This window comes from Carcharodon carcharias, chromosome 6 (genome assembly GCF_017639515.1).
Source record: "Carcharodon carcharias isolate sCarCar2 chromosome 6, sCarCar2.pri, whole genome shotgun sequence".
Taxonomy (NCBI): domain Eukaryota; kingdom Metazoa; phylum Chordata; class Chondrichthyes; order Lamniformes; family Lamnidae; genus Carcharodon; species Carcharodon carcharias.
The window spans coordinates 99,975,875-100,001,116 of record NC_054472.1 but is presented as its reverse complement, the minus strand read 5'-3'; the positions used below and the strand labels follow the sequence as shown (position 1 = coordinate 100,001,116).

General features: G+C 41.7%; 1 pseudogene; it reads right to left on the bottom strand.

The window, feature by feature from the left end:
- Positions 1-24,378, bottom strand: part of LOC121279417 — a 63,872-nt pseudogene extending 39,494 nt beyond the window's left edge.
- Positions 24,379-25,242: the final 864 nt, after the last annotated feature.

Genomic DNA, 25,242 nt, shown 5'->3' with positions numbered 1-25,242 from the left:
CCTGGTGAGCACAGTAGACACGCCCGAGCAGCTGATGAACAGTGTGACAGTCAAGGTCACAGACAGTTGGAGAACTATAAGAGGTCAGGCCTAAACTGAGCCTCAGGATGATGAACTGCCTCTGTACTCAGGAACACAGCACTTGCTGGACATGAAGTGAGGTGAGGGAATACCTGGCAAGCTTCCAGAGGCTACTCACACCAATGCACTAACAAAGTCGTCCATCCAGGCCATGTGTATGGCCATGTCTCAGGTGTGAGAGTGCATGGCTTCCTCCATTGTGGGGTTGGCAACCTTTACGAGAACCCGATCCAACAGACCAGTCAGTGGATGCTGGAAATGTGTACAAAACTGCAAGCTATTGTCTCGTCCATGAGTTCTCTGCAGCCATGGCATGGTGAGAGGTGGATGATCCACCTGGAGTTTACACCAAACTTTCGTCTTTCTCAAGTCAGCAAGGAGGTACAAAGAGGTCTTTCAAGGGTGGAGGAGCAGCTGCTCCCTCTCAGGGCACTACAAATATGTGCAGCAGTTTCTCAGCCACTTCAGTCAGTGACCCCAGCTCCAGTAGCCATGACAACAGAGGAGGGTCCTGCACCTGCACAGGAGACTCTCAGCATGCTAAAGCACTCCAGGCATCAAGCAGCCAGAAGATGGCTAAAGTCATCCCAGGACATGGGCAACAGGATCCTCCTGCCTCCACCTCAGCTGTAAGTTCAGGGGTTGTACCTTGTAGAAGCACATGTAAGTACTTAGACACACATGGGGCTCAGAGGTGTTTAAATTTTGCATATGTTAAGCCTTCTTACACTAGTGCCACTCAATAAATGTCACACTTACTATAGTTAGCTATTCATGTATTTCTTGTTGCCTTGTTAGATGTTAAAACAACCTTTCACCCTCAGTAGGCTGCTTGTATTAAGGTAGGTCGTTTTGGGCCAGCTCCTCAGCTTTATTAGCGCGCTGTGAGCCCGAGCACTGGGCAACGGGGTGCAGGATGAATGAGGTGACAGCATTAAAGTAGGGCTATATTGCACTGATAGTAAAAGGTTGAAAGGCTCGCAAGAAATTGGGTAGATGAGATTGTCCGAGCCTCCCATGCGCATCTCTCAATTCCCTTCCCCTCTGATGCAAGGGCTTCCTCCTCATCCTTTACTGCATGTTCAGCAGCCTTCTCCTCATGGATGAGAAGAGGCAATCGATGATGTCCTAATTATTCAAGGCCTCCCCATTTGTGGTGGTCCACTCCACAAAGCTGAGACCCTCTCTCTAGGGCATAGTGAAGGGCTCCAGCAGGTCAGTTGAAGCATTTGATTCGCAACTTTAGCATCCTAATGGCCTGCTCGGTGATCATTCCCCTGGCAGGTATTGTACCTCTTCCGTGCGAGTGTTCTTCACAGGCCTGAGTAACCATGTCTTCAATAGATAGACCTAGTCCCAGAGGATCTCTCTGTGAAAACATGTTGGGGGAGGAGCAGGAAAGCTGTTGCACCTGGGACTGCCTTACTATGTAGGCTTTGTAGCTGCTTCCTGCGAATACAGCACACCCCTGAAGCATCTACTTTCAGTGGTTGCGGATCAGTTTGACATCGATGGAGAGGCAGCCCTTCCTGCTGAAGGCTACTGGCTGGTCCATGGAAGTTTTGATGGCCACAGGAGCAGTTGATGACACCCTGCACCTGAGGGAATCCAGTGATGGCCCTGAAGCCAATGGACCGTTCCAACTGGCTACCTGAATCGGTGCTATAGCAAACATAGGGTCAAATTTTTCGCTTGGAGGGCGGGTGCATGCCCGACCCGACCAAACGTTAAATGACGCGCGATGACGTCAGACAATCGTCTTGACATTATGGCGTACTCGCACAATATTTCAGTCGGTGGTGAGCCCGCCGACAATTAAAAGGCCTATTAAGGCCATTACAAAGTTAATTAAAACAAAATTTCTACTGCCCGTCCAACCTTACAGTTGGCAGGCAGGCGAAAATGCCAAGTAGCCTTTACACTTTTTTGGAAACCTCACCTATGGGCGAGATGAGGTTTCAAAAAGCAAATAAAAATTAAATAAAAACTTTAATTTTTTATTAATAACATGCCCCTGTTCATGTGACAGAGTCACATGAGGGGACATGTTTCATTACTATTTTTTCATATATCTTCATGTCCCTGAGGCAGAAAACTGCCTCAGAGTGATTACGTAACTTGTGCTCGCCCAGCTCGCCCGCCTCCCCCCCCCCCGCCAACACAGGCTGCACTGAGTGCTGCCGCTTGTGTTTCATGCTGGGGGGGGGGGGGGCTTAATTGGCTTGCCAGAGAGAAACTGCTTTCTAGCTTCCCAACTGCCCCCAGCACAGCACTGACGAGCCCGCAAGCCAAGGGCAAAATTCTACCCATAGTCTCCAGCCGTCTTTAACACGGCATTGGTCACCTCCTTGATGGGCCACAGCCTTGGAGGTGTCACATACATTGCCAGTGGATCTCTGAAAAAATTTGGATGGGTAGAATTTGAGAGCCATGGTGATTTTCAGGGCCACCGGCACTGGGGGTCCCCCGAACACCATGGGTCTCAATTTGTCCTGAAGCATGGTGCATAGATCAATGACTGCCTCCCTGTAGAGCCTCAGTCTGCACTGACACTGCAGCTCTGACATTTGCAGTTAGCTGAGCAGTGAAGAATAGAATCTCTCCTGCTGCCAGGCCCTTTTGTACCTGGCCAGCTGCTGTCACTCCCCTGCCATGCGCAACCAGAGGCTGACCTTCAGTTGCTGCTGTGGAGCCACCAGTGCCTGGCCCTCTCTCCGTCTTCACTGCTCCTTCTTCTTACAAGGTGGTCTCGAAGACTGAGTGGATCGGTTCCATGTCAGGTGGTCTCTTCCTTCCCTTAAACTATCTTTGCAGCCCATCTCCACCCAGAACCTTCCCCTTGCTACTCCTTTGGGAATAAGTGTCACCGACCCTTTGTGCCCATTGTAGAACAACACCCACCTGGTCCTGCTGGCATGACCCTGATCCATTGGTAATGGCACTCTTAGAGGCCCTTCACTGTTGTCTGGCAAAAGCCTCCGGAGTTTAGGACTAAGCAGCTGATGGTATAGTCATCAGCAATGGATGGTGTACAAGTGGCCAGAAGTGGATGAGCACTGATATCTCGGAGGCTAGGACGGTAGAGCTAGAAGTTACAGAAATAGGGAGGGGTAAGGCCACATAGGGACTTGAAAATAAGGATACGAATTTTAAATATCGCAGTCGGACCAGGATGTAGGTTAGCAAACATAGGATTGATAGGTGAACAGTTTTGATGCGAGTTAGGTCAAAAAGAATAAATCAGTTAACTTCTGATCATTCAGCCTAATATTGATAATGGGTAAGCTTCACAAAATTATAATAACATAAATACATAATAACATTAAAATCAGTTGTTTGGTAGTACAAAACTTAAGTATTGCTGAAAAGAGAGACATGTCTAAGCTTTTCATCTTGCACTCATCAGGGCACTTGTAAGAATACCAATATAAGGGGAAGACAACAATTTATACTGTATGTGAGGAGAATGCTGGATTGGCTGGCAAATGTTGTTGTGATGGAGAATGCACCACTGATGGTGACAGACAGTTAACTGCCAAACATTGTTTGAAATTTAAACCAGGTAGCTTAACCCCAGTTGGCCAAGGCATCGCCCTGAGGCATTGTTGAACATTAGAAACCATTTCTGACTGTGTCGAGCCAAGCTCCACAGTGATTCTTCTGCTCCTGGCATAGATACTAGCACATTAGAACATATAATGACAGTTTAAGAGAAGTACACAACTAGAAGTTGTAGCAGGGGCTGAATAAAGAGGGTGGAAGGCTGGGAGCAACAAGGTATGTCTAGCCTTTATACAAAACACTGATGTCCTACTAAACTGGCTTCAGACAGGAATTAATGTGAAAGCAAAATATACTTTTCACATTTTTAAAATCTACTGCAAACAACCTGCAGCAGCTGGCAGAGAATGCACAATGATGCACCTCCTACCTGCGCAATTCATGGGAATTCAAAGAAGCAGAGTGAACGCAAACATCAGTCAACTGAAGAGTGCAACAAAATGAAATAGGTGTTGAACAACTTGCTCAAGAAGTAAAAACAAAAACAGAATTACTTGGAAAAACTCAGCAGGTCTGGCAGCATCGGCGGAGTAGAAAAGAGTTGACGTTTCGAGTACTCATGACCCTTCAACAGAACTGATTTTCAGTTCACTGAGACTATGGGTTCTCACTTACATAAACGTCACTGGAGTATTTGACAGGCTGGATATCAGTTGGAAAGTGCGTTAATGAGAAAAGCTATACTGACAGCTCCTTTACAGATCATTAGTCAGCCAGCTGGGGTGAGTAGTGCCAGCAGGCGTCTCAAAGGAGTTGCTGGAGATGGCTCCAGCTGCTGCAGAAACATCTCATATGCCTTCCAGCCAGAAGTCCAAGGCGACCATTATCCCAACAGCATCACACCACCCAGCACAACTTGCCCCCCATCACAGTTGTTCCTCCCACTCAAGGGCACTTTGACACAGCGTTAGATTACAGAGTAAAACAAGCATTCTTCACCAGAGGAAACACTGGTGTAGAGCTGAGAGCACATAATTAGTGCAAGCAATACAAAACAAATATTGTTAACATTTCCAGTCCGTGCAACCTTTCTTCAGAACTGAAGAGAAGTGGAAATGTGATGAAATTTATGCTGTATAAGGGGGGTGGGGTAGGTGGAGCTGGATAGAAGGCCAGCAATAGGTGGGGATAAATGAGGGATTGATGAAGATACCATGAAGCAAAGGACAAAGGGAGTGTTAATGGTAGTAGTTAGTGCTAAAAAGGATGCTGATAGCAGCATATAGGTAAGAAAGCAGTTTGTGATAATAGCAGAACAAGAGTAGCATTGTGTGAGAGAACAACATGGAACAAGTAACAGATGGCCCTGTAGGGGATGGGGTGAAGGGAGGGGGTGGTGGTGGGGGGAGAAAAAGGATAGAAAATGGGATAGAAGTGGGGATAAAAAAGAGATGAAACCACTGGCCAAATGAATAAAGATAAAAATAAGTGGATAAAAAATAAAATGAATGTAGATAAAAGGAGATTAAACAAAGGGGGTGAGGATGGAGGAGAGTATTCATCGTCTGAAGTTGTTGAATTCAATGTTAAGTCCAGAAGGCTGTAAAGTGCCTAAATGGAAGATGAGGTGCTGTTCCTCCAGCTTGCGTTGAGCTTCACTGGAACAATGCAGCAGGCCAAGGACGGACATGTGGGCATGAGAGCAGGGTGGGGTGTTGAAATGGCAAGTGACAGGAAGGTCTGGGTCATGCTTGCAGATAGACCGGAGGTGTTCAGCAAAGCGGTCACCCAGTCTGCATTCAGTCCCCCTGGTGTAGAGGGGACCACATTGATAGCAGCGGATGCAGTAGGCTAAATTGAAGGAGGTGCAAGTGAAGTGCTGCTTCATCTGAAAGGAGTGTTTGGGCCCTTGGATGGTGAGGATAGCAGGTGTTGCATCTTCTGTGATTACATGGGAAGGTGCTGTGGGAAGGAGATGAGTTGTTGGGGGTGATGGAGGAGTGGGTGTCCTGGAGGGAACAGCCCCTGTGGAACGCTGACAGTTGGGGGGGGGAGGGGGGGTGTGTGTGCGAGGGAAGATGTGGTTGGTGATGGCATCATGCTGGAGTTGGTGGAAATGGTGGAGGGTGATCCTTTGAATGCAGAGGCTGGTGGGGTGAAAGGCAAGGACAAGGGGGATGCTATCATGGTCTGGGAGGAAGGGGAAGGGGTGGACAGAAGTAGAGGTGGTGACAGGTCAGAAGGGGGGAGGCTTGTGTAGAGTTGGACAGTGTTCTGTTCCATTCACAACTTCTCAGATAATGAAGCCGTCCATGCCCGCATACAGCAGGATCTGGGCAACGTTGAGGCTTGGGCTGACAAATGACAAGTAACATGCGTCATGCCACAGAAATACCAGACAGCGTCTTTCTACAACAAGAGTGTAACCACCTCCTCTCGATAGCATTAACATCACTGAATTTCCCCCTCCATCAACATCCATTCCACTTCATTCCATCTTCGTGTTAGCAACTACAACATGGAGCTGTATCATATAATCGGTCATGTTTTGATTGTATTCAGTAGTGCACAAAGACAATATTCAATCATTAGTTCTTTACCATACAGGAATTTTCATGGAGAAAAATAATGTCATAAAAGAAAGCTGTTGTAAGAGACATTTCTCATATTGAAAAAGCAAGACTGCTTAAAAGACGATATAAAATGAATTGTAGAACATCGTAGACCGAGATAAATTGTACTCACTTTTTCAGAGCAAACAGAAAATTCAGGCTTCGTGGCATTATAAGAAGAATTTGTTCCCGTAAAATGGCATCCATAATCTTTTTGGCAACATAATTTGGATCTAAAATGGGAAGAAGATGTGGCCACCTGTGTAGAAATTGAGTATAAATTATAGGGTAAAAGCCTCAGTTTGATAGTTCACAATTTGTCAACAAAAAATTATGCAGGTTTTCGTGAGTAAAATAAAGGTGGTTAACTATCCAAAAAATATATTTGCGAAATCCTGCTTAAAAAAACAGATATTTTTCATTAGGATCTCCCTGCAGTTAGAAGATTTTTTTTGCCATCAGCTAAGCTAAAGAATAGCAATAAATCTGTGACACTTGCTGATCGAAGAGTCTTATTCAATGTAATAAAGGCATCTGAGTATTTGATGGGTCTCGGTGCTGGACATGGCTCAGTTGGTAGCACACACCTCTGAATCACAAGGTTTGGCTTCATGTCACTTTCCAGGACTTGAGCACCAAAAAAAAAAACAAGGCTGACATTCCACTGCAGCACTGCACTCTCGTGGAAGGTGCCAACTTTTGATGAGTACTTTAAACCAAGGCCCTATCTGCCTGCTTGGGTGATGTTACTATTTTTAAGAAGGAGAGGGGAGTTATCCCCAGTGTTCTGGCCATCCCTCGATCAACATATTTATGGAAAAAAAATTATCTGGTTATTATCATGTTGTGGGAGGTTGCTCAGAGGAGATTAGTTGCCACGTTTCCTAAATTACAACATGGACTTCTAAACAGAAGTGAGAAATTTGGCAAAACTAGCATGTCACCAGCAGAGGAAAGGAAGGCTCTTTCTGCAAGTCTTCAAGGGGAAGCTGGACTGGTTCTTGACTGATGCATAGATTGAAACACGATAAAGGTAAGTGGATTTACTATAAACAAATACATTGTTATTGAGATCTCCTGGACCACCTTGATCACTTGAGGGAGTAGAGGGGGAATTTTACAGATTTTCTTTCCCTTATCGCTCCTGAGTTTTTCTGCCTTTTTTGCCTCTTCAGGGGTTAAGTGGGATCTAGTCATGCTGCCTCAGGCATTATGAGTGAGAAACAGTCTTGATGGATCAGCTGATCTTTTCCTGTCTGTAATTTCCATCTGTTAACCATGCATTCATATTTTAAAGTTGTGAATGCATTTAATGCTGAAAATTTTTAGAATATACTTTGTCTACTGCCTTTAGAGTCTTAAATAACTTAAGCTCACCTCAATGCCACACCTCGCCTACCACCACCCGCCCCAACTTAACCAAGCATCCTACTGACCTGAAGCCCATTCACCAACACAGCTGATTTTCTCTGTGTTCCCTCAAAAGGCCAAAATGTCCTTTTGTGACACAGTATGCAGAACTGTACACTCATGCTGGCAGAGGGTCAATACTTTGTACAGACCATCACTGTGTACTATATTTCTCAAGCTAGACATTTGAAGATGCTACTTTCACCACAAAACATGGGGCCACTTTGCAATGGTGGGTTAGGTGTGCTTACCAAAAAAAACTTCCATATCTTTTCCTGTATTCCCACTGTTTCTTTTTATTCCCCAGCCTCATGATTTTTTATTTTTGTACATGAAAAGATATCTTCCACTTTTTGGCTGAAAGGATCCAGGGGATTTAAAAAAAATCTTTCACAGGGTGTGGGCATTGCTGGCTAGGGAGGCATTTATTGCCCATTCTCAACTCCCCTTCAGGGGCCCTAATGTCCGACACCCCAGGGTTCTAAAAGAGATAGCTGCAGAGATAGTGGACATGGTAGCTATGATTTTCCAAAATGCCTTAGATTTGGGAATGGTCCCATTAGATTGGAAGTTGGCAAATGTTACACTGCCTTTTAAAAAAGGAGGGAGAGAGCAATCTGTGAATCACAGGCCAGCTAGCCTAATGTAGTTATTGGGAAAATACTGGAATCTATTAAGGAAGTCTTAAGGAAAATCCTGTTTGACAAATTTATTTGAGTGTTTTGAGGATGTAACTAGTGGGAGAAACCAGTGGATGTAGTATATCTGGATTTCCAAAAGGCATTCAATAAGGTGCCACATACAAACCTGATAGGCAAGATAAAGGCTCATGGAGTTGGTTGTGATATATTGGCATGGATGGAGGATTGGTTAGTGTAAAGATTAACAGATAAAAAGCAGAGAATGGGTATAATTAGTGCTTTTTCAAGTTGGTAGGCAGTGAACAGTGGAGTGCTGCATGGATCAGTGCTGCAGTTTAGCTATTTACAATCTATATTAATGACTTAGATGAAGAGGCAGGGAATAATGTATCTAAGTTTGCTGATGATACCAAGCTAGGTGGTAAAGTAAGCTGTGGGGAGGATACAGAGAAGCTACAAAGAAATAGAGACAGGTTAAGTGAATGGGCAACAAGATGGCACATGGAGTTTAATGTAGTGAAATGTGAAGTTATTCACTTTGGTCGTAAGAATTGAAAAACAGAATTTTAACAAGACTAAGTATTGATGTTCAAAAGAGACTGGCTTGTGCTCATACAAGGAACAAAGTTAACATGCAGGTGCAGCAAGCAACTAGGAAGGCAAATAGCATGTTGGCCTTTATTGCAAGGGGATTAGAGTACAAGTATAAAGAAATTTCACTGCAATCCAATACAATTGACCTGCACATTTAAGAAAGAATACACTTACATTGGAAACAGTACAGCGAAGGTTCACTAAATTGGTCCCTGGGATGAGGGAGTTGTCCTGAGATGAGAGGGTGAGTAAATTGAGCTTGTATTCTCTGAGTTTAGAAGAATCAGAGGCGAGCTCATTGAAAAAATTCTGAATGGGCTCGATGGAGTAGATTCTGAGAGATTGTTTCCAGTGGTCAGGGAATCTAAATCACAAGGGCACAGTCTCAGGATAAGGATCTGAGATGAGGAGACATCGCTTCACTCAAAGGGTTGTGAATTTTTGGAATTTTTCACCGCAGACGTTTGTGGATACTCTATTGTTGAATACATTTAAGGCTGGGTAGGCATATTTTTTGCCTCTCAAGGAATTAAGAGATATGGGGAGCGGGTGGGAAAATGGAGTTGAAGCCCAAGATCAGCTATGGTCATATTGAATGGTGGAACAGGCTCAATGGGCTGTGTGGTCTACTCCTGCTCCTATTTCTTATGTTCACCTGAAAAGAAGATCCATCATAAGTCTAACAGCTACCAGTATAGCCCTTTATTCATGGGTATATTTGTAGAACTCTCATTTAAAAAAAAACAATTACTGCCATCCTTATCTCATGATCTTCTCCCTCATAATCTATTTATTTTCTTCATTTTTTGCTGTACTCATTTCAGTGTTTTAATCATATGTGTAAATTTAAACAATGCAACCTCTTTTATCATCCCTTATCACCTGTTTACTCCTTTTATTGCTGGCATTGGTTTTCCTACCTCTGCCACACTTGGAATGTTGTTATTATGCCAACCTCTGGTTATGCCTGTTGCCTTGAGCATTTAGAATTACCCCATACATTGCCTGCCAGTATAATTTCACTTAACACAATTCAGATTCATTAGTTGGACTCATAAATATTCTTTTTTATTTATTTGTTCATAAAAGGTGGGCATCGCTGGCTAGGCCAGCATTTATTGCCCATCCCTAACTGCTCTTGTTCAGAGGGCATTTAAGAATCAACCACATTGCTGTGGGTCTGGAGTCACATGCAGGCTAGACGAGGTAAGGATGGCAGATTTCCTTCCCTAAAGAATATTAGTGAACCAGATGGGTTTTTACGACAATCGACAATGGTTTCATGGTCATCAGGCTTTTAATTCCAGATTTTTATTGAATTCAATTTTCAGCCTCTGCATGTTGGCATTTGAACTTGTGTCCTCAGAGCATTACCCTGGGTCTCTGGAATACTAGTCCAGTGACAACACCACTAAGCCACCGCCTCCCCCTAATTTTGTAATTCATTCCAAAATTGCTAGAAATTAATCAGAATGCCACAATACTACCACTTCAAGATTGTAAGTTTTAAGTAACACATTCTAGCAATACATTTTAAGCTTGAGTCAATAAAGTTGAAAGTAAAGATGACAAACTTAATGAATCAACATGTCTACCTACTTGGTTTTACAGCCATCAAACATGCCGGTGCGTACAAAGAATGGGCAAACGATGGTAGTCTTGACACCATTTTTCCCTGCAACCAGCAATTCTAGTGCAACAGACTCAGCAAAGCCAACTGCTGCAAACTTGCTTGAACAATAATCTGTAAAAGATGAAAGACACCCGTTGCTCACCAAAAACATGTAGGAATCAGATCCACTAGGACAGAAGTCAGTTGTATGAGAATAAAAAGACAGTTTAAAAAAATTATCATGGTTCTAATTATGGATAACACATATAGCGGTGATATTCAATATTAAAACTATTAGATGCCAGATTATAGGAAATCTCCACTGCCAAGCCTAAAGATCAATGGGCAGCTATCAATGAGGTTTTTTTTAATTCATTTAGGGGCTGTGGGTGTCACTGGCTGGGCCAGCATTTGTTGCCCATCTCCAATTGCCCTCGAGAAGTTGGTGATGAGCTGCCTTCTTAAACTGCTGCAGTCACTGTGGTGTAATATACCCACAATACTCTTAGGAAGGGAATTTCAGGATTTTGACACAGTGACAGTGAAGGAACTGCGATATATTTCCAAGTCATGATGGCAAGTGACTTGGAGGGGAACTTCCAGGTGTTCCCATGTTTCCCCTGCCGTTGTTCTTCCAGATGGTAGTGGCAGTGGGTTTGGAAGGTGCTGCCTAAGGAGCCTTGGTGAGTTTCTGCAGTGCATCTTGTAGATGGCACACACTACTGCCTCTGTTCATTGGTGGTGGAGGAAGTGAATGTTTGTGGAAGGGGTGCTAGTCAAGCAGGCTGCTTTGTCCTGGATGGTCTGAAGCTTCTTGAATGTTGTTGGAGCTGTATTCAACCAGGTAAGTGGATGGTATTCCATCACACTCCCAACTTGAGCCTTGTAGATGGTGGACAGGTTTTGGGGAGTCAGGAGGTGAGTTACTCGCTGCAGGATTCCTAGCCTCTGATCTGTTCTTGTAGCCATGATACTTATATGGCTAGTCCAGTTCAGTTTCTGTACAATGGTAATCTCCAGAATGTTGATAGTGGGGGATTCAGCGATGGTGATGCCATTGAATGTCAAGGGGTGATGGTTAGATTCCCTCTTGTCGGAGATGGTCATTGCTTGACACTTGTCTGGCGCGAATGCTACTTCCCACTTGTCAGCCCAAGCCTGGATATTGTACAGGTCCTGCTGCATTTGGACGTGGACTCCTACAGTATCCGAGTCGTCATGAATGGTGCTGTACATTGTGCAATCATCAGCGAACATCCCCACTTCTGACATTACGATGAAAGGAAGGTCATCAATGAAGCAGCTGGAGATGGTCACACCTAAGACACTGCCCTGAGGATCTCCTGCAGTGATGTCTTGGAACTGAGATGATTGACCTCCAACAACCACGACCATTGTCCTTTATGCTAGGTATTACGCTAACCAGTGGGGAGTTTTTCCTGATTCCCATTGACTCCAGTTTTGCTATGGATGCTTGACGCTACACTTGGTCAAATGCTGCCTTGATGTCAAGGTCGGTCATATTCACCTCACCTCTGGAGTTCAGCTCTTTTGTCCATGTTTGAACCAAGGTTGTAATAAGATCAGGAGCTAAGTGGCCCTGGCAGAACCCAAACTGAATGTCAGTGCGCAGGTTATTGCTAAGCAAGTGCTGTTGATGACCCCTTCCACCAATTTGATGAATACTGAATGTCGATCTTTCCCTGTTGAGAGCAAAATCTGTGACTTGTAAATTATATGGTATACTGATAAAAGTGTAATACCCATACATCTTTTAAGAAAAGTAATAGTTTAACTCTTTGATATTAAACACTTGAAATATATGCACAAACTGAAATGTAGAAAACAACAGCAATTTAAAGCTGCATATATTCTGCCGTCTTGTACAACATTCTCAGTCTAAATATTATGACCATAAAATCTCCAGAAGCCACAGAACCTATTCTTACCTGCCAATCCATTGAGTGGAAACAGTCCTGCTGAACTGGCAATACTAACCAGATGGCCATGGTTGCTGGCAATCATTGCAGGCAGGAAGGCTTTATAGGTCTAAAAACAGTTAACTGTCGGAATTACTAAGTGGATTGTAACCGATAGCTTATTGTTTTTACTTAAAACTATAAGGTTTACTAAATGAGGAAAAGAACATAAAGACATATTTGAAAACTGCATTGACAATTCATTTTTCCCCTAGTATAGCAAACTTAGCCAGATTATTTACATTAATCACCGTTAAATGAAATATACCAAAATCAGTAAATGAGACAGGAGAAAAAACAGTGAGAAGTAGAAAGGAGATCAGTATATTACAGAAAGCCACTAAAAAAATGAACAAAACTGAAAATCAGCAATTATAACACAAGGATATGTTGTCTGAGTTTTTAATCGAACAAAACAAGTATCCAAAATGTACATGCTTTTATCCTTTAATGCACTGCGGGCAAAACAATTTAATATAAAATTATTCATGTGCTAGTTTTATTGCCATTTTTGCACTGTCGCAAAGCAATTAAAGATGCATAATATTGTAGAAGTAATAGCATTACTCAGAATTCAGTCAATAATCTGAATGTTCAGAAGGCATTCGATAAGGTGGTACAAAAGATGTTGTTGAACATGGTTAGGGCTAACAGGATTGCAGGTAATATATTAGCATGGATTGAGGATTGGTTAACAAACAGAAAACGGAGAATAGGAATAAATGCATCATTTTCGGGTTGCACGTTGTAACCTAATGGGGTGTTGCAAGGACAAGTGCTTGGGGCTCAGCTGTTTAAACCTATGACCTAGATACGGGGATTGGGTAATTATTTCCAATCTAGTTTTCTCTAAACTTGGATATAAACTGTGAGTTAGACGCTAAGAGGCTGCAAAGGAATAGAGACAGGTTAAGTGATTGGGAAGATGGTAGCAGATGGAGTATAATATTGAGAAATGTAAAATTATCCACTTTGGTAAGAACAGAAAAGCAGAATATCTTTAAAAAGGCGAGACTCAAAAGTTTGTTGGTATTCAGAGGGAATTGGGTGTTCTTGTACACGTATCACAGAAAGTTATCGTACAGATATAGCAAGTAATTAGGCAGGCAAATGGCTCATTGGCTTTCATTGTAAGGGGTTTAGAATGTAGGAGCAATGAAGTCCCAACAATTATATAGGGCTTTGGAGAAACCACATTTGGAGTACTGTGTATGGTTTTGGTTTCCTTTCCTAGGGACGGAAATACTTGCTTTGCAGTGAGTGCAACAATGGTTCGCTAGGCTGCTTCTTGGGAAGAAAAGGCTGTCTTATGAGGATATATTGAATAGAATGGGCCTATATTATCTGGAGTTCAGAAGAATGAGAGGTGATCTCATTGCAACATGTAAAATTCTTAGAAAGATTGACAGAACAGATGTTGAGAGACTGTTTCCCCTGGCTGGAGTGATTAGAACTGGGGATCATAATCTCGGCATGAAGTATTAGCCTTTTAAGACTGAGGTGACAAGAAATTTCTTCATTCAGAGGTTTGGAAACCTTTGGAATTCTCTACCCTAGAAGACTGCAGGTTCTTTGTTTATAATATTTAAGGCTAAAATCAATAAATCTTTGGGAACTAACTGAATCAAGGACAAAATGGGAAAGTGGAATTAATGGATCAACTGTGATTTTATTGAATGGCAGAGCAGGCTGAAGGGGCCATATTGCCTTCTCTTGCTCCTATTTCTTATGTTCTTACTTGGAAGAACTTATGTTCTTATTTTGCTGAAAGCAAAGCCACCTCCACAATGCTTTGAGCATTGCATCTTCTGCTCAGGTCTACACGGAACCATCTTCAGAAACAAGGATGGATTTTCCTCTTTATTGTGTCTGGGGAATATTCTGGAGGTGCAATCAGAAAATCTACCAAGAGCTGAAATTTGTGCGTCAGAAGGTCAGAGGTTTAAGCACCATTTTAGTACCTCTGCACATAATCTAGAGTGGGGCCAAAATATAAGCATTGTTGTTGCTTGAGTCTGCCACTTCTATTAACAGAAACCTAATAATGCATAATGGGGACTCCTACAAAAATTCAGACTGCATCTAAAGCTATCAGCAATCGTTCTGAGCCAAAATATGAACCTCAAGCCCAGGCTACGGAGAGGCTGAAAACTTCAAGAAAAATATTAATGAAGTTACATGGATGCAAACAAAAACATTAAAGGCAATTATTTTATTGTGAAATACGTAATTCTATATTGCTAAACTTATTTTGCATATTAGAAATTGAGAAAATAGGAGCTGAAAGGGTTTTGAAAAAGTAGCCTTTGAAAAAAAGAGCCACTGAGTTTGTGCCTCAAGCAGGCAGCAAGCCATCCTAGATTCCCACCCACCAAAGCCTCTCATTGCTGGTACTTTCTCCACTGGTTTCCCATATTCTTATGCACATTTTATCATCATCACTGCGGTGGGGGAGAAATAAGCAAGGTTGAGGTGACCATAAACATAAATAATTGTAACCTGGTGATACATGCTCCATGCTCAGAAGCTTCTAAGAATTAATACAAAGAAGCCAGCAGTCTGTGGCTTGAAACATGAAAGGCTTACACAGGCTGCAGAAGTCACTTAGCTGTAAATGGCAGAGTTTGATTTAAAACAAAAACAGAATTACCTGGAAAAACTCAGCAGGTCTGGCAGCATCGGTGAAGAAGAAAAGAGTTGACGTTTCGAGTCCTCATGACCCTTCAACAGAACTGAGTGAATATTAGAAGAGGGGTGAAATATAAGCTGGTTTAAGGTGGTGTTGGGGGTGGAGGGGGTGGGGGGGCAGTGGTGGGGGGAGAGAAGTGGGAGGGGGGGTGGTGCCATTGGTGGGGTTGTAGGGACAAGCAAGCAGTGATAGGAGCAGATAATCAAAAGATGTCACAGACAAAGGAACAAAGAAGTGTTGAATGTGGCAATATTATCTAAACTAATGTGCTAATTAAGAATAGATGGCAGGACAGACAAGATACAGCTCTAGTGGGGGTGGGGTGGAAAGACTAGCAGGGCATACAAGATTTAAAAATAATGGAAATAGGTGGGAAAAGAAAAATCTATATAAATTATTGGAAAAAACAAAAGGAAGGGGGAAGAAACAGAAAGGGAGTGGGGATGGAGGAGGGAGTTCAAGATCTAAAGTTGTTGAATTCAATATTCAGTCCTTGTCTATCCTGCCATCCATTCTTAATTAGCACATTCGTTTAGATAATATCACCACATTCAACACTTCTTTGTTCCTTTGTCTGTGACATCTTTTGATTATCTGCTCCTATCACTGCTTGCTTGTCCCTACAACCCCACCAACACCCCCCCCCACTTCTCTCCCCCCTACCCCCACCTTAAACCAGCTTATATTTCACCCTTCTTCTAATATTCACTCAGTTCTGTTGAACAGTCATGAGGACCCGAAATGTCAACTCTTTTCTTCTCCACCGATGCTGCCAGAACTGCTGAGTTTTTCCAGGTAATTCTGTTTTTGTTTTGGATTTCCAGCATCCACAGTTTTTTGTTTTTATCTCTGTGTTTAATTGACTTTGATTTAATCCATCAGGGTGTTGTGGGGAAGGGGGGTGGGTTACTTTCTACAATTACTGCACATTTAAAAAAATTTAAAACAATTGCCAAAAAAGTTAACATGTTAATTGAAGAATTTAACTCTGATTAATTCATTGCCATTAAAGTTATGAAAAGTTTAGACAAATTGGAACCATGTATGCCTTTCTGCTGTGTATAGAATTTAAGCATGTGGAACAGATTACTGGTTGTGGAACAAAAAACCTTAATGGATTTTAAAGCGGCACTTGACAGGATTGTCAAAAAATAGAAGTTGGAATTGTTGGAAATGTAGCAAGGAAATAAGTCATTAGCTGCTCTAATTGTGCTATGACACTTCCTTACATATTACTAATTCTTTATTTGCTATTTAAAAATACAAACAGGAACTGATTTAGATATATTTGTGGACATATTTATTCTGCTGAGTTTCTGCACTCAACCATTCTGTGTAAAGAGAACAGAATGAAAACCAGACACCTCTCATAAAAAGAGGAAGGAGGAAGAAAACTAAACAGAGCTTTTCCATGGGGTTATTTTAGGATAATACATTCTAAGAAAATACACTTAAACTAAAGGAACACAGAAACACAGAATTTCATTATCATTAAAAGTTATTTCATATTAAAGAAGTGATCCAAGTTAATCACATTTCTGAATTTTAAACTTACTATCAATCACATTCTAAGGTTAAATATATTTTTTATAATATGCTGTCTCTCCCCAGGCTGTACTTTTATACCTTTCACAAGTTGAAGGTGGAATCAGCAACCAGCACAACCCATGTGGAAGATTGAACAAGGTTCAACAGACGCCGGTGTTGTTTTTAAATTCGGTTCCAGGACACAACCTATAAAACATGCTAGTAATACGAAAGAAGAATACTGAGGATGCTGGAAATTGGAGATAAAAACAGAAAATGCTGGAAATACTCAACAGGTCTGGAAGCATCAGTGAAGAGAGAAACAGTTACCATCTCACAGATGCTGCCAAATATGAGAATAAGGTGACTACATATGTTACAACATCCACGTTTCTCAAGTAATGTTTTTGATGTATTATCCTGCATGTGGCAATTTTGTCATGGCAAATTCTAAGGAAATCATAGGCCACTCATGATAAATGTTAAAAATTATAGAAATTACAGTAAGGACCATGAACACCCATGGGTCATATTTTATGATAACTGAAGTGCCTTTTGCCACATTTCTATACAAATATAAAGAAGCATTTGTATTGTGGATTATATTGGTTCCCACAATTGGGCTGTTTTCGTAGAATCAAAAGGCTATGGAATTTACTAACAGCTCCAGCCTACAGACATTAATACATTGAAGAGGGTGTTTGCATTCTGTTGTGCAGTGGCTATTACACTGGGATCTTGAGAAGTGGGCTAAGAATATTTACGTTGTTGCTTTCCATCTTTGTATGGGGTTTGAAGGCAACTTTGGGACACTCAGGCTCAGCAGTCCAACATGAATTTAAAAGCAGTTTGAAATGAGGTCAGAATCAGCAGCATGCAGGAGCCCAGAGGTACATACTCTTTAGAGAATGGGCACACTGCTGAGGGAAAAGGCTATTGTGGGACGTGTTGCTAATATCTAGTTCACAATTCATAAGTTTTAAAATATAATTTATAGTTTTAGGAGGTTAAAGTGTTAAACGTAAGATAAATGGAAAATCCTGACTGAGAAGTGAATGCAATTCAAACAAGCTGGGAATTAATTACAGTTAAAAGCTGCCAATGTTTATTTTCCAAGGTCAGAGGAAGAGCTATATACTTGAACAATGAATGATACATTTCCTGACCTCTTGGCCAGGTTGCCTATTGTTATCTCTGTAAAAAAAAGCTAAAAGCTGGCAATTTTGGGAGAGGTCATAAAAATCTATTAGAGATATAAACTATGCATATGGTTTCCTAGAATCAAGGAAAACTTTGGGATTTAAAGATAGTTAATTTACATTTCTACCTGGGGAACAGGCCGGTCAAATTGCCATGCAGATAGTGGTTTCTGGAGCCATGGTTATAAGGACTTTTGCTTGTGTGCATTTGCTAACAGAAGCAGGCAGCTTAGCTTGGGAACAGACAGAAGCAGTTGCAGCTGTGTTTTGGTGAAGATTGCATCTTATCAGGTGAGTCCAATAGGATGTGATAGTCTGTTAGGCCTGCATTCAAGCAGAGAAAATACTAGCTTCATCATTCGCTGCATGGAAGGTGGGTAGGGCTCTAACTCAGTTTGGATTTTGTGAGGGTAAAGCTGCTGGAAGATTTACTAGCTTTAAGCTAGAGGAAGAAATCTATAGTGGCCCTCACAGAGCCTTGTGGCAGAAAGCAGCCAGCAGAGTTAGCTTGGAAAGCTGTGGGAAGGCACTGGATATCTGCTGGCAACCAGAACAAGGAGCTGAGACATCCATCATGTAAAGGGTCGTGATAGCTAAAAGGTTAAGGGAAGGACTCTCATCAAATTTAAACCCAGAAGTAGCTGGAATACGAAGGAGAATTAAAGTAAATTCTGGAAGCTGTGGCATACGATCTGGTGGTCCCAGGAAAAGTGAATGCACCTTCAAGGTTTCATAAGATAAGGGAATTCTTGAGGGATGGCGGGGGAGTGCAGGGAGTAAGAAATAAAACTGAGTTCATAATAACACTAGTTTGCAACCATGTATAAGGTAATAGTGGTTACTTTGTTTAATTGTTTTTGATATATAATGATGTTTTTTTTGTTGAAAACCATGAAATCTTGTGGTATAATCCAGTCAGTTAATTGATGCACTTTCAGATTTCTTTAAAACTTTAACAGTCCCTAACAGGATCATAACAGAAATGGGAAATACATGCCCACAATGTCCGTATCTACAGAGAGTCAGAGCTACATGTATTGTTTAATTATTTTCCAGCAGATAAATTGTTTTGGTTCGTAGATTTTTTTTGAGGAATTGAATTTAGATAGACTTCAGCTCAGTCATCTGTGGTTCTGTGCTGGAACTGAAAGGGAAGGCTACTGTAGGATTTGGCAGTTCCAGATCTGAAAGTAGAGTGCAGGGGGAAGGTGAAATAACAGGTCCTCAAACTCCTATAACAAAGGTAATGTCTTGGCTGTGCCCCATTTAAGGGAGACATAAGAGATACAAGAATTAACCTTTCTTTCAAACAAACCTGCATGTACTTTGGTGCAGCTGCTGCTGTCTATTACTATAACAGTACCAAGGTGGCCTTGTTAATACTAACAGGGGTAAAGGCAAAGCTGTGTGTTATGGTCCTTTTGCCTCACAAAATGATAGGAAGTTCAGAGATGATATTACCAGTATTGCACTTCTTCCTGAAAATTTATACACTGGTAGAAAAGGAGAATAAAATTAATTGGAAATGAGTGTTTAGTAAGAAAAATATAAAATTGCCAATAATCGTTACTAAGACATTTTTGTTTAACTGACATCTTTGAAGTTGATCAATGGTACTAAATATATCACTGGTCAGGTCTGATGAAATGGGATTTTCTTATATTGCAAGATATTTAATGTCAGAGATTGTGACATAAATTCAGAAGCTTTTCAAAGGAGGCTAGAGAGCTGAATATGTAAAGAACGTAAAGAGAAAGTTCTGGAAGTTAGAATGAAGTTTTCAGAAAGATTAAAGTTGGTTTAGATCCAAGTAGAGATCCAATTGTTCCAACATGGTATCAAGTCAGATTTTAGTGCTTAGGGAGTATGGTGGCAGTGGAAACATGGATTTTCGTACATAAACAACTAGCAACGTAACTCAGATTTGAAGTGCAACATAACCAGAGCCTCAGCTGACATGGTCAGATGTGAAAAGGGCTGGTGCAAACTCAGAATTCTTTGGGGCTTTCAATGATGTCCCCTCCGATTCAACATCAATAAACTGAAAATCATGTGCATGTGGTGGTCATATCCTTCCTCTTTAAAATTTAATTTAAAATTCCCGTTAGGAAAATTAAAAAACATTTTAAAACTCTTTATTATCAGGCCAAAGGTAAAATAAAATGCAAAGAATGCTTGTTTTGTAGCTTACATTTTATTGAAACTCATTAATAACAAGCTATACAAGATTGTCAACTTCCGATTCAAATCATCAACTAACTAACAGTACTGAATTGCTTACCCAAAAATGTGCAAGACTGTTCACTTCCATGGTTTTCTCCAGCATGGTATCTGGTGAATCATTGAAGTTCTTTCCTGTGACAATACCTGCGTTGTTTATCAGAATGCTGACATCTCCAACCTCTCTTTTCACCTGTCAAAAAAATTTGTATAAACAGCAACACATACACCACTAAGTAGCAACACATAATCCAAACTCTTTGCCTTAAGTCCATTTTCCTATATTTACTAGAGTTATTCCATCGTTTCTTTAACTCATTTGTACTCTAGTTAATGAAGTGTTAAGTGTATTAATCATACTTCTAATTACTTTATGTTATATACTAGAAAGCAGAAACATAACATATAAAATCAAAACAAAGACCCCTTTCTCAACAGCTTATCTTGGATCCAGGGTATTGAACATATCATTAGAAGTCAGCAATGAGCTAAGCATTTGAATTAGACAAAATGAAACCTTTGGTTGCTAAAGTATGATTTAGAAACAAAGTAATGGTAGGAATAGGAGAAGGCCATTCAACTCAAGACTGTTCTGCCGTTCAATGAAATCATGGCTTATCAGAGACCTAATTCCATATTACTCCTTAATACTTTTGGATAATAAATATATAAATATCTTTCATAGATTTAAAGCTTCCAATTGACCTAGTATCAATTGCCATTTGCGGAAGAGAATTCTGAAGTTATATTACTACATGTGTATGTGGTTCCTAATTGGATTCCTGTAAATTCTGGCTCTAATTTTTGGATTTTTAAAAATATTAGTTCATGGGGTATGCTGCTTCTGGAACACTCTCCTGGACTCTTCATTGAACCAGGCTTGATCTCCTGGCTGGATGGTAAGGGTAGAGCAGCAGATATGCCAGGCCATGAGGTTACAGATTGTGATCGAGTACAATACTGCTGCTGCTGATGGCCCACAGTGTCTCATGGGTGCCCAGTCTTCAATTGCTAGATCTGTTTGAAACCTATCCCACTTAGAATGGTGGTAGTGCCACACAGCACAATGGAGGGTATCCTCAATGCGAAGATGGGTCTTCATCTCCACAAAGACTGTGCAGTGATCACTCCTACTGATGCTGTCATGACAGCTGTTTCTGGTGCTGAGTGGTCTGTCTGGTTTTATTCTTTACAGTGTTCATAGTGGTTTGATACAACCGAAATTGCCTAGTAAGCCACTCAGAGGGCATTTAAGATTGAACCGCATTGCTGTGGATCTGGAGTCACATGTAGGCCCAACCAGGTAAGGACAGCAGACTTCCCTCCTTAAAGGACATTAGTGGCAAGTTATATTCACACCACCAAAGTGCCGGACAATGACTATATCCAACAAGAGAAAATCATTCTACAGCATTACCATCACTGAATCCCCCATTATCAACATCTTCGGGGGTTACCATTGACTAGAAACTGAACTGGACCAGCCATTTAAATGCTTTGGCTACAAGAGCAGGTCAGAGGCTGGGAATTTTGCGGCAAGTAACTCACCTGCTGACTCCCCAAAGCCTGTCCACCACCTACAAGGAATGTGATGGAATACTCCCCACTTACATGGATGAGTGCAGCTCTGACAATACAGGAACCTCAACACCACCCAGGACAAAGCAGCCCACTGATTGGCATCCCATCCACAAATATTCATTCCCTCCATCACTAATGCACAGTGGCAGCAGTGAATGTGAGCAAGTGACCAGCTGGCTGAAAACCATCTTAGTGTCAAGGCCTGGGCCTTTAAAAGCCTTAAGTATTTGAGCCCAATTTTTCTTTAGAACATGGGAAATAGGAGGTGCAGGCCATTTAACCCCTTGAGCCTGCTCCTCCATTCAAGTAGATCATGGCTGATTTTCTACCTCAATGCCATTTCCCTACACTACCTCATATCCCTTGATATCTTTCGATATCTAAAAATCTGCTAATCTCTGTCTTGAACTTAGTGAATGAGAGTCCAAAGATTTACCACCATCTGGGTGAAGAAATTCCTCATCTCAGTCCTAGACAGCCTACTCCTTTATTCTTAGACTGTATCCCTGTTCTAGATGCCCCCCAACCAGGAGAAACATCCTTCCTGTATCTACCCTGTTGAGCCCTGTAAGAATTTTTCTAAACTCTAGAGAATACAGGCCTATCTCCTCAATCTCTTCTCATAGGATAATCCCACCATCCCAGGAATCAGTCTGGTGATACTTCACTGCACTCCCTGCATGGCAAGTATATTCCTCCTTAGGTAAAGGGGCCAAAACTATACACTATACTCCCATGTGCGGTCTCACCAATGCTCTATACAACTTCAGCAAGACTTCTTTACTCCTGTACTCAAATCCTCTTGTAATAAAGGCCAACATACCATTTTCCTTCCTAATTGCTTGCTGCACCCACATGTTAACTTTCAGTCACTCATGAACAACAACAGCTATGTCTCTTACCATTTAAGAAATACTCTGCATTTCTGTTTTTCCTACCTAAGTGAATAACTTCATATTTTTCCATATTATCCACTGTCATGCACTTGCTCACTCACTAAACCCATTTAAATCCCTTGAAGCCTCTTTGCATCCTCCTCACAACTCAGATTCTCACCTAGTTTTGTCTCATCAGCAAACTTGGAAATACTACAATTGATCCCATATCCAAATCATTGATATAAGTTGTGAATAGTTCGGGCCCAGGTACTGCTCCTTGCAGTGCCCCACTAGTCATAGCCTGCGGACCTGCGAAGGACCCGTTTATTCCTACTCCCGGTTTTTTGTCCGTTAGCTAATTCTCAATCCATGTTAGTATGCTAGCCCCTATCCCATGTGGTCTAATTTTGCTTACTAACCTCTTGCGTGGGGGTCATTTTTTATGTTTCTCACTAGTTTGCTCTCATTCTATTTTCTATTTCTTTATTAGTTTCTTGATCCTCCTTTGCTGAATTCTTAAAAAGCTCCTAATTCTCAGGCTTACTACATTTTTTGACAACTTTATAAGCCTCTACCTTTGATATGATGCAATCATTAACTTCTCATTAGCCTCGTCATTTTTTCAGTGGATTTTTGTTCCTTATTAAATAAATGTAAATCTGTTATAAATCCTGTATTAATTCTTTAAATGCTAGCCATTGCCGTCAAACCTTTTATTGTGGTTTCCCAATCTAGCACAGCCAACATGCCACTCAAACCTTTATCGTTTCCTTTGTTTAGATTTAAGATTCCAGTTTCAGATTGAACATCATCTCCTTCAAACTTAATGCCAATTTCTATCATATTGTGGTCCATCTTCCCTAAAGGCTCCTTTATAAAAAGGCTATTGATCAACTCTTTCTCATTGCACAATCCTAGATCTAAGATAGCCTGTTCCCTAGTTAATTCCTCAACACATTGTTCTAGAAAACAATCTTGTATACATACTAGGACTTCATCCTCCACAGCATTAGTGGACTCATCCCACTTGTATGCGCCCATTGCCAGCATTTACACGTTCTTTTTCTCTGGCTATTGGGGCAGGAACTCTTGCAGGTCCTGGAGTTTTGCAAATTATCCTGGATTAAAGATTGGAAAATTGACGAGAGTTCCTGCCACATAAGTCAAGCAGGCCATGTTTGTGTACAGGGGCAGGGGTGGGTTGGTGGATTCTAAACACCAGTTTACCAAACAGTTCACTTGCACTCAAGTGCAATGCCTCACATGACCAGGTATTTGGGCGTTGACCAAAATAATTGGTGAGGATGGTTCAGATTTACCATTGCCTTTAAGATTTCCATATTTTTTTCCTGGGGCGAGGGGTGTGATAGTGGGAAGATTTCCAAACTAAAATTGTAGAATGACAGAGAAAAACCTGTGCTAGTGGGATTTATTTACTTGACAAAAAGAAAGTGATGATACAGCCTCTGCGTGTATTGTATTTAACCCCTCCTGCAAGTGTTCGCTCGCAGTTTTAGAATATATTTTCTTTACCTTGTCGGCTACTTCGTAGACAGAAGTCCTCTTGCTGCAATCACACGTGTAGGTGTAGACCCGGGAAGCTCCGCTCTCTTGGGCCTGCCGGGCAGTCTCCTTGTTGCCTTCCTCATTGATGTCCCAGAGCACGAGCGTGGCGTGTCGGTGGGCGAACTCGAGCGCCACGAGCCGCCCGATGCCGCTGCCAGCCCCGGTCACCAGCATTATCTCCCCGCTCACATTCTTCCTCCGCACCGGCACTACCAGCAGCACCAGAGCTTCCAGAATGTAATACAGCGACAGGAACAGTGTGAGAAGCGACTCCAGAAGGAAATTCATTTCTTCTTCCTTGTTTGCTGCCAACCTGTTGCGTTTGCGTGCAACCGCAGCAGAGAACCGACGATCTTTGCTCCAAACCGCTCCAGTCCAAAGTGGACTTTGCAATCCAGCCTCTCCTGTGTTGCAATTCTCTGATCTTGGGCGGATAACCTAAAGTTCGCATTCTTGTTTTGCTTGTAATTTCATTGATTATCAGTGTCCCAATGTTGCCATATACGGGTTTAGGAGATTACACATTGGCTGATAAAAACACAAAAACTGCGGATGCTGGAAATCAAAAACAAAAACAGAAACAGAAATACCTGGAAAAACTCAGCAGGTCTGGCAGCATCGGCGGAGGAGAGCACAGTTGACGTTTTGAGTCCTCATGACCTGTTCTGTTGAAGGGTCATGAGGACTCGAAACATCAACTGTGCTCTCCTCTGCCAATGCTGCCAGACCTGCTGAGTTTTTCCAGGTATTTCTGTTTCTGTTTTTCTCACACATTGGCTGCTTCGTGCTACTGTGGTGATAAGTGTAAAAAGCTTAACAGCTCCATTGGTTGGTGATATTTATAATGGAGCAGTCTGTCACAGATAGGGTTAACGTGGCTGAGTACAGTACCACTCACACAATGATGTAAAAGAACACTTGAACTGCGCGCAGAGTCGGTCTAGTGCTGAACAGAGCTGTGGCGACACCCCTAGTTTATACCCTTTACGGTATATTTGCAAATTGTTCTGAGTCAATAAAGATTTTTAGTTCTGTTGAAGAGTCATTCAGACTAAAAACGTTATCTCTGTCTTCCTCTCGACAGATGCTGTCAGACTTGCTGAGTTTTTCCAGCAATTTTTGTTTTTGTTAAAGATTTATAGTTAACCTACA